This window comes from Penaeus chinensis, chromosome 26 (assembly GCF_019202785.1).
Source record: "Penaeus chinensis breed Huanghai No. 1 chromosome 26, ASM1920278v2, whole genome shotgun sequence".
Taxonomy (NCBI): Eukaryota; Metazoa; Arthropoda; class Malacostraca; order Decapoda; family Penaeidae; genus Penaeus; species Penaeus chinensis.
The window spans coordinates 12906031-12922412 of NC_061844.1; positions in this window are offsets into that span (position 1 = coordinate 12906031).

Genomic DNA, 16382 nt, shown 5'->3' on the forward strand with positions numbered 1-16382 from the left:
ACTCCCGTCTCGTCACAGTAACAACTGAAAACTAAGCTATAGCATTAACAAAACTAACTGATTTATGTGGTAATCCCATCCCTACAGAACCTCATCCAACCCTCAATACTTGCACCGGAACTGTCTCTTACTCGCCTGTTTCACAGACTATGATGCAACATATGTACACTGCTACTCCATTCCTCCCAGAGGAAATCGTAAGAAATCCATTAACATTGCTAAAATTACTTTCCGTAGACATGACCTTCCCTTTAATGTTTACATAGCTGGGGAATCCCTACCTGTCCGACCATATCAACCTCCTCCTCGTCTGTGCCAAAATTGTTGGCGTTTAGGACACCCAGCCAAACACTGTCATTCCACAGCCAAATGCCCGCTATGTGCCCAACCTGGCCATACTCGATCAAACTGCTCCGCACAATCACGCACATGTGCAAACTGTGGCGGCCCCCATAATGTATTTTATAGAGGCTGCCCCACCTACAAATTTGAGTCTGAGGTAGCAACTCTCAGATTCAGACTTGGACTCACTCTACGTGAAGCCAGACAGGAGGCTCGTCGACGAGGTTTTTCTCTTACCCCCTACTCTAGTAATGTCGCTCACTCTGCCACTCCCCCTACCCCCCTAGCTCCTACACCCTCTCCTAAACCGTACCCCCCTCCATCTAACTTCCCCTCTTCTACCTCCTACCTTCCCCAGTCAAATTCTTTTGCCATCCCAAACCCAGACACTCCAATCTCTACCCAATCACCCCCCCCAATCCTTTGCCCGTTGTTGTCGTGGGGGGGCTTAGGAGACGGAGACTGAGACCCAATGATGGGGAACTCCTCAACCTTGGGACTCAGCCATCGACTCAACTAATTTTGCATGGTCTTTTTTCCCACTTATACTTTTCGTTTAAGTTTCTTCACCAATCCCTTCTACTATCCACCTCCTAAGGTGTGAGAGCCGTGCTGAAAGGATGAAAGGCTGACTTTGTGTCAGTCCTGAACGGCCTGAGGGAAACCATGGGCACGGTATTCCCCTGCCATACCTGGCCCTTACCCCTCAAGGGGACCCTGAGGGGTGGACTGTTTTTTTCCCCAATATAATCCAGGCTTATCATGGCCAATAATGAAGATGTAACCCCACTATTAGGGGCAATGAGGCTTGCCCCTTTATCAAATAGCCCCAATCCCGGCTCCCCTTTGACCACGGCTCCGAACACTGCCACAACTCCCCCATCATCAATGCATACTAGTACAGTATCAACCCTAATCAACAACCAACCCCCAGGAGACATTTCTACTCTCCCAACATGCTCAACTTCAACACCTTTACTCCCACAACCTTCTTCATCAACCATCCCATCTCCCCTTATTACTACCTTACAACCTTATTGCCCACCTCCCCGTAACACTACCCCCCTCAATACTACTCCCTCCTCCACACGTCCCCGCACTTCTACTACCCCCACCTCTACAAGAATCCTAAATATTCTATTTAGCCCAGCCAAATGGGACCGATTTTTCGTGATCCCTCCCACAGCTCCCTACTCTCAAAACACCCTCCTCTTCCAACAATGCCTCCAAAAACAAGTAGGCAAAGTCTCTTTCCGTAGCCGACGCGACCACTCCCGTCTCGTCACAGTAACAACTGAAAACGAAGCTATAGCATTAACAAAACTAACTGATCTATGTGGTAATCCCATCCCTACGGAACCTCATCCAACCCTCAATACTTGCACTGGAACCGTCTCTATCTCCCCAACAGATTGCCCAATCCATGACAAAGAATGGTCAGATTGTGGAGAGGACTTACTCGCTTGTCTCACAGACTATGATACAATGGTACTCCATTCCTCCCAGAGGAAATCGTAAGAAATCCATCAACATTGCCAAAATTACTTTCCGTAGACATGACCTTCCCTTAAATGTTTACATAGCTGGGGAATCCCTACCTGTCTGACCATACTAACCTCCTCCTCGTCAGTGCCAAAATTGTTGGCATTTTGGACATCCTGCCAAACATTGCCGTTCCACAGCCAGATGCCCGATATGGGCCCAACCTGGCCATACTCGATCAAATTGCTCTGCACAATCACGCACATGTGCAAACTGTAGCGGCCCCCATAATGTATTTTATAGAGGCTGCCCCACCTACAAATTTGAGTCTGAGGTAGCAACTCTCAGATTCAGACTTGGACTCACTCTACGTGAAGCCAGACAGGAAGCACGTCGACAAGGCTTTTCTCTTAACCCCTACTCCAGTAATGTCGCTCACTCTGCCAATTCCCATACCTCCCAAGCTCCTACACCCTCTCCTAAACCCAACCACCCTCCATCTAAATTCTCCTCTTCTACCTCCTACCTTCCCCAGTCAAACTCTTTTGCCATCCTTAACCCAGACACTCCAATCTCTACCCAATCAAATTCTTTTGCTATCCTAAATCCAGACACCCCAATCTCTACTACAGCCCCAACACCTTCCCCTCTCCCTCCCCGCACTACCCGCAGCAGACAGAATAAACGTTCCACCCCCTCTTCCCCTACCTCACAATCACCTCCACCTTCCTTTGCCCCTATTTATCAGACACCAGACTTATCTTCCCCCCCTCACAAGAAAACCTTTATCTCACAAAACTCTACAACCAACCCCATTACAGAAACTCTTGAAGATATCCAGAACTACATAATAGAATCCCAAACTGATACTCATCCACCTTCAAATTCTACAATTCCCGCTCCCTCCACACTCAAAGTGATTGCCGATATCCATCCTCCTCCTACTCATATTCTCCCTACACCCAATCCTTCTACCCCTCTATCCCTTCCACTCCCTCCTGGATACACACGTGAATCCCTCATGTCACAAATACCCTCTTCTCCAGACCCTCTACCTCCCGACACCCCTCCTGATACAACACCACCTCCCCAACCTCATTCTTTATCCCACCCTCTAGCACCTTCCCCTTCAAATTCTCCAACAAGCACTGCAATCTTTGCCACTAAATCAACGAAAGTATAACAATCCTTCATTGGAACATTCGCCTCCGACATATCCTCTCCTCTTATAACCCATCCAATATATGCCTCCAAGAAACTTTTCTTACACAATCTCCAATACCAATCCCCAATTACCATTTTGTTTCTTCCCCACACTCCCTTTATGTCTCGTCTATACTTATCAACCAAAAAACACCTTATGTCATACCTCCCTTTCAAACCACTGTCCCTTGTACAGTTATTCGTATCTTTCTTCGCCGCTGGATCACAGTGCTTTCAGTCTACTTCTCCCCTTCCCACCCCATTAACTTTGTTGCTTTTGAAAACCTAATTTCCCAACTTCAATCACCTTTCCTCATAGTAGGTGATTTTAACTGCCGCCACACTCTTTGGGGTGATTCTATCACCAACACCCGTGGCCGAGCTCTAAAGCACTTCCTATCCACAGCTGATCTTATTATTCTAAATACAGATCGCCCCACACACTTTGATACACGCACGCAGTCTTTTTCATGCATTGATCTCTCTCTATGCTCCCCTTCTCTTCATTTAGATTTCCACTGGTCAGTTCTAGACCACTTTCACTATAGCGACCACTTTCCAGTTCTCCTTTCTCCAACTTCATATGTACCACTTCCCAACTCCCCACGCTGGTGCTTTGATAGAGCTGACTGGCATACTTTCACTTCACTCTTTACTATTCATACCCCTCCATCATCCCTCTCATCCGTATCAGAAATTATACAATTTTTCATAACTACAGTCCTAAGAGCTGCCCATACAGCTATCCCTCGAACCTCAAGACCCTATACCTCCAAATGTGTTCCATGGTGGAATTCTGATTGCACTAAAGCACTCCGTGTAAAACGTGCAGCCTGGAACAGTTACCGCTACAAACGAGGTACCCCTCATCAACTATCAGCTCTTATCTCCTTTAAAAGAGCATCTGCCTGTTTTCGTCGTACAATCCGAAATAGTAAAACAAATAGCTGGCGAAATTATGTTTCCTCAATTACATCCTCTACATCTATCTCAAATGTTTGGCGCCGGATACATAAACTATCAGGCAAACATCCCCCCCATCCAGCCCCCGTCCTCCATATTCGAGATACCCTTATCTCTGATCCTCCCGAAGTCGCTAATGAACTAGGTGACTATTTCAGCCAGGTCAGTAGTGGCTCTCACCTTTCTCCACACTTCTCTTCTATTAAAACCATCAGGGAACGTACCCCCATTATCTTCACCCGATCCTCTGCTGAGTCCTATAATGCTCCCTTTTCTTCCTCTGAACTCAATGCTGCCCCAAAATCGTGCCGCAACACTCATGAAGGCCCTGACGGTATTCACTACCGTATGCTCCGACAACTCCCATCTTCCTCATTATCCTTCCTATTAACAACTTACATATGGACATCAGGAAATTTTCCTTCTCATTGGCGAGAAGCTCTTATCCTCCCTTTCCTAAAACCCAATAAATCGGGTACCCTCCCTCAAGACTATCTCCCCATCGCACTAACTAGCTGCTTATGCAAACTACTAGAGCGAATGGTTAACTTCCGCTTAATGTGGTATCTTGAATCCCACAATCTTATCTCACCTTCCCAGTTTGGTTTTTGCCGTGCCCGAAGCACAGCTGACCCCCTTGCTCATTTTGAGACATATTACATCCGCATTTGCACGCCATGAATCCGTACTAGCTATGTTTTTTGACCTAGAAAAAGCATATGATACGACATGGAGGTACCATATTCTCCAACAATTGTCCTATCTATGCATACGTGGAAACATGGGTGTCTTCATAAAGTCTTTCCTCTCCCAACGCACTTTCCAGGTCAAAATTGCCTCTGCCACATCATCTTTCTTTCCTCAAATTGAAGGTGTCCCACAAGGCAGTGTGCTTAGTAACACCTTATTCCTTCTTGCTGTAAATGACATTGCCTCAGTTCTATCACCAGGAGCCCGGTCATCACTATATGTTGATGATTTAACCATCTATCGCTCTGGCACATCCATAACAAATCTCTACCAATTTCTTCAATCTGCAATATCATCAGTTTCCTCCTGGGCCACAAACCATGGCTTCCGCTTTTCTACCTCCAAATCTTTCTCCATTCTTTTCTCTCGCACACGTGTAGGTCCTCTACCTTCACTCTTCTTATATGACACTCCACTCCAACACCGTTCCTCTGGTAAATTCCTAGGCGTCATTTTTGACTCCAAACTATCCTGGCGAGACCATATTCTTTACATCAAAGAAAAAGCTCGTCGCCGTCTCCGAATTTTACAAACCCTATCTCATTTATTCTGGGGCTCAGGTCGAAAAACACTCCTTCATCTTCATGTCACCTTAATCCTCTCCACTCTAGATTATGGATGCCATATCTACTCCTCTGCCTCAACTTCTCTCCTTGCTCATCTTGATACAATCCATCACTGTGGTCTTCGCTTAGCCCTAGGTGCCTTCCGCTCCTCTACAGTTGAGAGCCTGTACACTGAATCAGGCATACCATCTCTCTCTCGACGCCGTGCCCTTGTCTCTCTCCGATGTTATGCTCGATTCCACCAACTTCCCCTCACTAAACTAACTATCCCACGATCCCTACTACCTACCTTTGCTTCTTATCCACGTTTACCTACTCCTTTCTCCACTCGCATGGATACCCTCCTCTCCCATTCCCCTTTTCCCCATCTCCGACCCCTCCCGTTCTCTGTCCAATCAGTCCCTCCATGGCTTATACCTTGCCCCCAGATTTGCTCCTCTGTCTACCCTGACCCACCAAAATCAAATATTCCTCCTACTGTCCTTCTCACCCATTTCCTTGACCATGCCTCCACTCATTCCTCCAGTATTCCCGTCTACACTGACGGCTCCAAAACCACCTCCGGTGCTGGTTTTGCAGTAATCTTCCCAACTCGTACTTTCAAATACCCCCTCCCTCCTGAATCCAGTGTCCTTACTACAGAACTGTATGCACTCATTTTTGCCTTAAAACACATATACTCACTACCCTCTTCCTCTTATACAATTTTTACTGACTCCCGTAACTCATTAACCCTCATAAAGTCAATACACACGACCAACCCCCTTGTTTGTAAGATCCAGAACTGGTTGTTCTACCTGTCCACACGTCATAAAACAATCAAATTTTGCTGGGTACCCAGCCATGTTGGAATCCCCGGCAATGAACAGGCAGATACTCTAGCACGCTATGCTGCTATGTCCACATCAAACCAACCACGTTTCTCACATATCCCAGCCACGGATTATTACCCACACTTTAAGACCTCTTGTATAATCGATGGCAATCTTTTTGGTCAAGTCTACACACTAATAAATTACATACTGTAAAACTGTCAATCTCCTCCTGGTCAGCTCCATTCCATCGGAACAGACGTTGGGAGACGGCCCTCGCCCGCTTACGCATTGGCCACACCCGTCTAACACACTCCTATCTAATGTCACAATCCGATCCACCCCTATGTCCCTTATGTAATGTTCCTCTTTCAGTTCCACATATTCTATTGTCATGCCCACGTTTTGAAGCAGCCCGTACCTCTACTTTCTCCCACCTATCCTCCCTACATAGACATCCCAACTTATCAGACATCCTTACAGAATCTCACACTTTCTGCTTTGACAACCTGTTTTCCTTCCTCAAACGCATATATATCCTTCACTTGATCTAATCCTTTACATTACCTCATCCGACCCTAACCTATTCACTCACCAATCCTTTAACCCAGCTTTAACAACTAATCACTAACCCAAACACCCTTCACTAACATTAACTATAGTGCTACATGACCTTAGATGTCTAGCACATTTATTTTGCCTTTAACCATTAACCCATTAACCATTTCTCATATGGGTGTTTCTAAATCACTGTGTGCGAGTTTGTGTGTTTTTATTGTAATGGATATTAATGATCAATGTAAGGAAACACTCGTATTAATTCATATTAATATGAATTCATTTGAGTAACAATATAACATTACCTAAAAGTTCAATAATTTTTAGTACAGAATGCTAATGTTTGAAGCATGATAAATTTATATAGAAGTATACTGCGGACATAATTTCAGAAAAAGGGAAAGAGTGAGAAAAAGACGAACGAGAGAGAGAAAAAAAGAGAAGAGAGAGAGAAAGAGACAGAGGTAGACAGACTGATAAAGAGAGAGATAAGAAAAAAAAATAAGACGGGTACGAGAAAACAGGGACAGAAAGAACAAGAAAATGTGTATATATATGTATGCATGAATATATATGTAGTATATATATACATATATACACATACATACATATGATATATATATATACACATATATATATAACAGCTTTAAAGATACACATAAATGCAATGAAGAAAATGAGGAAGAGAAAAGATGCAACAGTCACAAGGAAAGAAAGAGGAAACGAAAGAACAAAAGATATTAAGAAAATGGATCGGAACTTGCAAAAAATTAATAGATAAATAAAAGGAAAGGAGACGGCAACAGAGAGCAAATTAGGCAGAAGGAGCATGAATAGTCGTGATAATTTTAGTAATTGTGTAGGTCATGATACTTCTTCCTCTTCTCAGATACACGCATATGAGAAAGAGGAGAGGAGGAAGGGAGAGAATGTAGGAGGGTAGGGGGAGGATCCCGTAGAAAGGCTCTAAGAAAAGTCCTTAAGTATTGTAACGGCCACGGTAGTACAGCGGCAGAGTCGCCGTCCCTCTGCCCGGAGATGCCAGGATCGATTCCCGGCAAATGACCCACTGTAATATCGTTTTCATTTTGCTTTACTTATTTCTTGCAAGAAATCGACAATTTTGGTTTTTCTTATTGCTTCTCTGATTATATTTTATTTTTCATCTTTATATTTTCATGTTCTCCCCTTTCTTCTTTCATTTCATTTCGATTTTTCCATTTGTTATTATAGTTTTGTATCATCTGTCCCTCACATTCCTTTTGATGCCATATATATTGTCCATTTACTTTTTTATCGATTATATGAGAGAGAGAGATACTTATTTTGTCTATCTTCATTTTTTAATAATTCTCTTCGCTTTGATTCTCTTTCTCGTCCGCTTTCTTTTCCTTTTCATATTTTATTATTTCTCTTGTTTTATATTTAACCCCTAGTCTTTCCGTTCTTGTTCTTTTGCCTTACTACATGTTTACTTTTCTTGCTTCATCTTTCCGTTTTCTTCGGGTTTTCTTCTTTCTCCACCATTTTAAACCTTCTCTTTTATTCCAAAATATCCCCCTCCATAAAGCATATATATGTTCTCTCTATTTTCGTTCTACTGTTCTTGTTTGTTTCTGTTCTTCTATTTCTCTTGTGCCCCCTCTTATTTTCTATCTTGCATGAGTCACCATAATTAGGATTCTTTCTCCTTGTAATTAGCCTTTTCCCATTTTTATTCGAATCTTTTATCCCATTTTTATCTGCATCTTTCTTCCTTCTATATTATTGTTGTAATAATAATGATAATAATAATAGTTATTATTATTATTGTTTTTATTATTATTATTATTGTTCTTGTAATAATAATAATAATAATAATAATTATTATTATTATTATTATTATTATTATTGATGTAGTAATAATAATAATAATAATAAATATTATGATTATCATTATTATTATTATTGTTTTAATAATAGTAATAATTATTATTATGATTATTATTATTATTATTATTATTGTAATAATAATAATTATTATTATTATTATGGTTATTATTATTATTATTATTATTATTATTGTTGATGTAATAATAATAATAATTTTTAATATTTCGATTATTGTTATTATTATTATTATTGTAATAATATTAATAATCGTTATTATTATTATTATTATTATTATTATTATGATTATTATCATCATTATTATTAGTAGTAGTATTATCATTATTATTATCATTATTATTATTATTGTTACTATTATTATTATTATCATCATTAATATTATCATTAATATTATTACTATTATTATAATAATAATAATAATTATTATTATTATTACCATCATTATTATTATTATGATATCATTGTTTTTATTATTATAGTTGTTATCATTATTATTATTATTATTATCATTATTAATTTTATTAACATTATTATCAATATTATTGATTTGATGTAAGAAGACGAAGAAAAAACACGAAAAGTAAAGAAAATTTGAAGAGAGCGGAAAACTGACCGAATATAGGAGAAGGGAAAGAAAGAGAATGAGTATAATACATTCAAAGATAAGAAGCATGAGTGGAAAAGCAATCGAGGAGATGAGAGAAAATAAAAGAATAATAGAAAAAAGTATAGGAACTAAACGAATATAGGAGAAGTGAAACTTAACAGAAAATGCTATAACTTTAGCTGATAATTCTTACAGTGATTGTGACAGTTTATTATTATTATTATTATTATTGTTGTTGTTGTTGTTGTTATTGATTATTATAATTATTATAAATTATTATTAGTATCATTAATAATGATAATAATAATAATGATAATAATAATAATAATAATAATATTAATAACAATAATAATAATAATTATTATTATTATTATCATTATTATTATTATCATTATTATTATTATCATTAGTGTTATTATTATTGTTATTATTATTATCATTATCATCAAAAACAACAAAACAGCTACCGATCGGCCAGCCAGAGCCAGCTTACTGGATTTATCAATCCATGTGGGTCAGCTGGTGCCTTTCCGCATAGCTGCCGACCCGAGTGACCTCTGACCTCTGACCCTAAGCCAAAGAGGGTTAACTCTGGTCTCGATCCCGGGCCCTGGAACTGGGAGTCAGAGACGATACCGATGCTGCCACAAGGATCTGAAAATGTCCAACAAAATCGGGCATTTTCTATCGCCAATCGGAGAAGAACACACGCCGCCTGCCTCGCCGGAATAATAAGGCAAGTTATCCCTTTATTTAATGGCCGGAGAAAACGACAGCGCTTCGTTGTGGTTAGAGAAAACGTTTAATTGTTTTGGGGAAACCTTTTCGTTTTATTTCTCCATGCATGGATTTCGCGTTCAGAGAAAACGTTTATATTTCAGGGGAGACTTTGTCGTTCCGCTCTCTCTTCTCCAGTCTCGAATATAGACAATTTTAAATTGCTGTTATTATCATACTTGTTCTTATCATTGTAGTAATATTTATTATTTTCAGATCCTTGTGGCAGCATCGGTATCGTCTCTGACTCCCAGTTCCAGGGCCCGGGATCGAGACCAGAGTTAACCCTCTTTGGCTTAGGGAAAAGTTAACAGGTGTTTCACGACACCTGCTCGTGTTTGGTCAGAGGTCAGAGGTCACTCGGGTCGGCAGCTATGCGGAAAGGCACCAGCTGACCCACATGGATTGATAAATCCAGTAAGCTGGCTCTGGCTGGCCGATCGGTAGCTGTTTTGTTGTTTTTGATGATAATGATAATAATAATAACAATAATAATAACACTAATGATAATAATAATAATGATAATGATAATAATGATAATAATAATAATAATTATTATTATTATTGTTATTAATATTATTATTATTATTATTATTATCATTATTATTATTATCATTATTAATGATACTAATAATAATTTATAATAATTATAATAATCAATAACAACAACAACAACAATAATAATAATAATAATAATAAACTGTCACAATCACTGTAAGAATTATCAGCTAAAGTTATAGCATTTTCTGTTAAGTTTCACTTCTCCTATATTCGTTTAGTTCCTATACTTTTTTCTATTATTCTTTTATTTTCTCTCATCTCCTCGATTGCTTTTCCACTCATGCTTCTTATCTTTGAATGTATTATTCTCATTCTCTTTCTTTCCTTCCTCCTATATTCGGTCAGTTTTCCGCTCTCTTCAAATTTTCTTTACTTTTCGTGTTTTTTCTTCGTCTTCTTACATCAAATCAATAATATTGATAATAATGTTAATAAAATTAATAATGATAATAATAATAATAATAATGATAACAACTATAATAATAAAAACAATGATATCATAATAATAATAATGATGGTAATAATAATAATAATTATTATTATTATTATAATAATAGTAATAATATTAATGATAATAGTAATGATGATAATAATAATAATAGTAACAATAATAATAATAATGATAATAATAATGATAATACTACTACTAATAATAATGATGATAATAATCATAATAATAATAATAATAATAATAATAATAACGATTATTAATATTATTACAATAATAATAATAATAACAATAATCGAAATATTAAAAATTATTATTATTATTACATCAACAATAATAATAATAATAATAATAATAATAATCATAATAATAATAATAATTATTATTATTACAATAATAATAATAATAATAATCATAATAATAATTATTACTATTATTAAAACAATAATAATAATAATGATAATCATAATATTTATTATTATTATTATTATTACTACATCAATAATAATAATAATAATAATAATAATAATTATTATTATTATTACAAGAACAATAATAATAATAATAAAAACAATAATAATAATAACTATTATTATTATCATTATTATTACAACAATAATATACCCCATCAACTTAGCCTCTTCTACATAAGTTCCTGCAGACATATTGATTGGAGAAAGAATTCCAAAGACACTCGCAAATGAATGATCACAACACTTAACGATAGATTCACAATCAGTTAAGGGAATTCTCTATTCACATCTATTATCTATTATCTTTGTCAAGTCCCTGTTCGGGCGCCACTTTGTCAGATTCTTATCAAGGTCTGTTCTTTATCAAGGTCTGTTCTTTATCAAGGTCTGTTCTTTATCATCAAAATTAATGTTCAAGTCTGTCTGTTCTTTATCATCAAGATTAATGTTCAAGTCTGATACATCTATCAAGAGTTTCCAAATAACAATAACAATAACATAAATTATAATAATAATAATAATAATAATAATAATAATAACAATACTAGGAGAAGGGGTGTTGGGAGGAGGAGGAAGGAGGAGGGGTGGAGGAAGAAAGAGGAGAAGGAGGAGGAAGGAGGGGTGGTGGGACCTCCTTCCTCCTCCTCCAACCACCTCTTCTCCTTCCTCCTCCTCCCACCACCCCTTCTCCTTTCTCCTTCCTCCTTTTCTCCTCCTCCCACCACCCCTTCTCCTTTCTCCTTCCTCCTTCCTCCTACCACTCCTTCTCCTTCCTCCTCCCGCCACCCCTTCTCCTTTCTCCTTCCTCCTTCCTCCTACCACTCCTCCTCCCTCCTCCTCCCACCACCTCTCCTCCTTCCTCCTCCTCCCAACACCCCTCCTCCTTCCTCCTCCTCCCACCACCCCTTCTCCTTTCTCCTTCCTCCTTTCTCCTTCCTCCTTTCTCCTTCCTCCTTTCTCCTCCTCACACCTACCCTTCTCCTTTCTCCTTCCTCCTTCCTCCTCCTCCCACCACCACTTCTCCTTTCTCCTTCCTCCTCCTCCCACCACCCCTTCTGCTTTCTCCTTCCTCCTTTCTCCTCCTCCCACCACCCCTTTTCCTTTCTCCTTTCTCCTCCTCCCACCACCCCTTCTCCTTTCTCCTTCCTCCTTTCTCCTCCTCCCACCACCCCTTCTCCTTCCTCCTTCCTCCTTCCTCCTTCCTCCTTCCTCCTTCCTTTTCCTCCCACCACCCCTTCTCCTTTCTCCTTCCTCCTTTCCACTCCTCCCACCACCCCTTCTCCTTCCTCCTTCCTCCTTCCTCCTTCCTCCTTCCTCCTTCCTTTTCCTCCCACCACCCCTTCTCCTTTCTCCTTCCTCCTTCCTCCTTCCTCCTCCTCCCACCACCCCTCCTCCTTCCTCCTCCTCCCACCACCCCTTCTCCTTTCTCCTTCCTCCTTTCTCCTCCTCCCACCACCCCTTCTCCTTCCTCCTCCTCCCACCACCCCTTCTCCTTTCTCCTCTCCACCACCCCTTCTCCTTCTCCTTCCTCCTCCTCCCACCACCCCTCCTCCTTTCTCCTTCCTCCTTCCTCCTCCTCCCAAAACCCCTTCTCCTTCCTACTCCTCCTAACATCACTCCTCCTTCTTCCTCCTCCACACACACATCCTCCTTATTCCTCCTCCCAACACCCCTCCTCCTTCCTCCTCCTTCCACCACCCCTCCTCCTTCCTCCTCCTCCCAACACTCCTTCTCCTTCCTCCTCCTCCCACCACCCCTTCTCCCTTCTCCTTCCTCCTTCATTCTTCTCCCACTACCCCTTCTCCTTTCTCCTCCTCCCATCACCCCTCCTCCTTCCTCCTCCTCCCATCACCCCTCCTCCTTCCTCCTCCTCCCACCACCCCTACTCTTCCTCCTCCTCCTCCCATCACCCCTCCTCTTTCCTCCTACTCCTATCACCCCTTCTCCTTCCTCCTCCTCCCATCACCCCTCCTCCCCCCATCACCCCTCCTCCCCCCATCACCCCTCCTCCCCCCATCACCCCTCCTCCTTCCTCCTCCTCCCTCCACCCCTCCTCCTTCCTCCTCTTTCTTCCTCTATCTCCTCCTCCTTCTTCCTCGATCTCCTCCTCCTCCTCCTCCTCCTCCTCCTCCTCCTCCTCCTCCCCCCATCACCCCTTCTCCTTCCTCCTCCTCCCACCACCCTTCCTCCTTCCTCCCCCTTCTCCTTCTTACTTCTCCTCCTCCTTCCTCCTCTTCTCCTCGTCTCATCTTCCTCCCACCACCCCTCCTCCTTCCTCCTCCTCCCATCACCACTCCTCCATCCTCTTCCTTCTCCTCTTCCTCCCACCACCCCTCCTCCATCCTCTTCCTTCTCCTCCTCCTCCCACCACCCCTCCTCCTTCCTCTTTCTCCTCCTCCTCCTCCTCCTCCTCCTCCCCCTCCCCCTCCCACCACCCCTTCTCCTTTCTCCTTCCTCCTTCCTCCTCCTCCCACCACCCCTACTCCTTTCTCCTTTCTTCTCCTCCCACCACCCCTCCTCCTTTCTCCTCCTCCCACCACCCCTTCTACTTTCTCCTCCTCCCACCACCGCTTCTCCTTTCTCCTTCCTCCTTCCTTCTCCTCCCACCACCCCTTCTCCTTTCTCCTCCTCCCACCACCGCTTCTCCTTTCTCCTCCTACCACCACCCCTCCTCCTTTCTCCTCCTCCGACCACCCCTTCTGCTTTCTCCTTCCTCCTTTCTCCTCCTCCCACCACCCCTTCTCCTTTCTCCTTCCTCCTTCCTCCTTCCTTCTCCTCCCACCACCCCTTCTCCTTTCTCCTCCTCCCACCACCCCTTCTCCTTTCTCCTTCCTCCTTTCTCCTCCTCCCACCACCCCTTCTCCTTTCTCCTCCTCCCACCACCCCTTCTCCTTTCTCCTTCCTCCTTCCTCCTACCTATGAGGTTAGTGGATGCTGTTAAGCGAGAGGTCGAGGATATGGAAAATGCGGGAATCATCGAGAAATCTACGTCCCCCTTCTGTAGTCCCATAGTAGTAGTACAGAAAAAGGATGGCAGTGTGCGCATATGTGGAAACTATCGGAAAATCAATATGATTACAAAAATTGACGCTGAACCAATGTGTGATCAAAGAACTATTTTCTCCAGACTGACTGAATCGAAGTTCTTTAGCAGACTCGACTTAACGAAAGTTTTTTTTTTCAGATACCTTTCCACCCTGAGAGTCGAGAGATCACGGCTTTTACCACTCGTGCATGTCTGAATCAGTTCAGGGCACTTCCGCTCGGACCGTCGAACTCGCCAGCTGTATTCAACAGGGCTATGAGGCAAGTGTTGCAAGGCATTAGGGGAGTGGAAGCATTCATTGGCGATATTCTGGTTCACTCTTCTACGTTCGAGGAGCATCTGAAGGTCCTTGAGGAGGTATTTCAGCGGTTAAAGAGCGCAAATATGACCGTCAAGCCAAGTAAGTGTGACATTGGGTATAAGGAAGTTCAGTATCTTGGCCATACTTGGGGTGAGGGCAGGTGTAGCTGTCAGAACGACAAAATTAAGAAGATAAAAGATGCACCGCGACCCACGACTAAGAAGCAAGCACGGTCTTTCTTAGGGCTAACTGGTTATTACCGTAGCTTTGTGCCAGACTTCGCAGTGTTAGCTCTCCCACTCTTTGATCTGTTGAAGAAACACGCCCCGAATAAGATTCGCTGGGTAGATGAACAGGAGGATGCACTTGATTCACTTAAGAAATTATTATGTAAACAACCCATTCTCCAGTTACCAAATTTTCAAAAACCTTTTATCCTTCGAACAGATGCATCACAGGAAGGTGTAGGAGCAGTATGGTGAGGTTTATCCCGTAGCCTACCACAGCCGCAAGTTGAAGTCCGCCGAGACGAACTAAAGCACGGTCGAGAAGGAGCTGCTGGCAGTCGTTGACGGAATCGGGAAGTATTATTTCAACCTCTACGGAGACAAGTTTCTCCTGGAGACCGACCCCATGCCTCTGGCGAGTTTGCGCACGTCCAAGAACGCGAACGCTCATCTGATTCGCTGGGCAATGTATCTGCAGCAGTTCAACTTCGCCATCCGCTACCTAAGAGGGAGCGCAGATGTTGGTGCCGATTCTCTCTCGTCTCGTGGAGAACGACTGGAAGAAGTTGGAGGAATCCCTGCACAGCGATCGGTCGGCGTCAGCGAGGAGCACCTGAGTGACCAAGCGTGTGAGCCTGTGATAAAAACCGTTGCAAGTGCCGGGATATTGAAAAAAAAAAAAGCATCAATCTAGAAATAGATTTTAGCGAAAGCCATTTTATTTCATAAGTTACTGTTGCATAAATTCGAAATAGTAATTTCTTCTGTACATTTTACTGCACTTGAACATTGAAAATTGCTTAAGTTCATCCATGTGTTACACGATGAAATATTAACTGAATTTAAATGGGTAAAGTTTTCTTATTTCAAATTTACAGAAATGTTCTCCTTCAGAGTAAAATTTATTTTCGGAGGGGCCGAATGTCCAGGTGTTCATTTTCTAGACATTTCAAACAAAACGGAAAAAACTGGGAACGCCTGCCCGCGTGACACTCGGGCAGGCGGGCAGGAGTCACGGGCATTCCTCCTGACTCACTCACGACTCACGAGCAGAACCCAAGCAACCAGAGCAGCGGACTAAGAATTGCTTTTTATGCAGTGATTCGAAAAATATTGAAATGTGAGTAACGAATTGAATCCATCGAAGGAAAGCAACCGGCAAAAGAAACGTGAAGAAAAAATTGAAAAGATTACTCAATATTTTTCTTATTAATGAAATAGCCATTTTAATAAATTATAAATGTTGCTCTCCCTGTGTGTACGATCCCTAAACACAAGCCTAATCATAAACAATTTGAATGAGAATCTTAACAAGGGAAAAGCGAAACAGTGAGATTTAGGGAAACTAACAATTACACAAGTTAATCATTGAAGCT